Genomic DNA, 1,117 nt, shown 5'->3' on the forward strand with positions numbered 1-1,117 from the left:
ACCTAAATTCCCATCATTAAACAATTCTTCGAAACCATCAGGAATACACTGTATATGAATACAAAATTCATCAAAATCAAAACTAAGAAAAGTATAACAACCAATACATTAAAAAAAACAAAGGAGTTTAGGCAAATATTATTGAACTATACCTGAATTTTGTTATTCTCTGCTGCAAAGGGAACATAAAACGTGAAAGAAAAAATAGCCATGCAAATTTGATGCAGCATTTTGAGCTATATGACTATGAATTTAATTTGTAGAACTTGAAAAATTTAAGCTAGGCTATATAGGCATGCAATATATAGAGCAAGAAATATGATATTGCATTAATTAAATTATTTATTAATAATGCACGTATATCAAAACATATGGCTTTGACAAGAAAACTCATGAAGAATATTAAGTTACATAAACTTTTTATCTCCAATACTCAATAGTAGTAATAATTACATGTTTTAATACCAATGCAATTTAGTTGATAAACATATAAAAGTTGTGAGCTTTGGCATTATATATAGGATTATTTTATTCTTATTCAATATTTGAGAAATCAAGTAACCTTAATGCTTTATCACCCTACCAAAGTTTAAACACAACATTGCATTAATAAAAACTAAATAATAAACAACACATGTTTAGCAAAATTATTAACCAATCCAAAACAGATAATTTATCCTAATCATTAATTAAAATTTAAAAATCTTAATTATACCATTCATTTAAATTATGTACATTCTTTTATACATCTATATTAATCATTGTTACCTCCCTTTAGGGACATTATATTTAAATACATGTATGTCTATTTGTTATTAAAAAATAAGTGTTAATACATTTTTAACCATTTTATAAATTAAGGGATATAAGTGTGGAACTAATAAGAACAACTTAAGGAGATAATCCTTTGCTGCATGTTTTAATTAAAAGATTTTCAGCATCTAATAGAATTTCCCAAATTTAAACATCATCAAGTATAACTTTTCATATAGCTTTGCATGTAATTTTTAAGACACAATTACTATTAGTTTGTAGTTAATTTATTATTGGACAATTAGAAGTAGTATTTGAGATTTTTTACAATTCAAACATAGGTGGATAACCTATTTGAAAAGCC

Source organism: Chenopodium album, chromosome 3 (assembly GCF_948465745.1).
Source record: "Chenopodium album chromosome 3, dcCheAlbu1.1, whole genome shotgun sequence".
NCBI classification, from domain to species: domain Eukaryota; kingdom Viridiplantae; phylum Streptophyta; class Magnoliopsida; order Caryophyllales; family Amaranthaceae; genus Chenopodium; species Chenopodium album.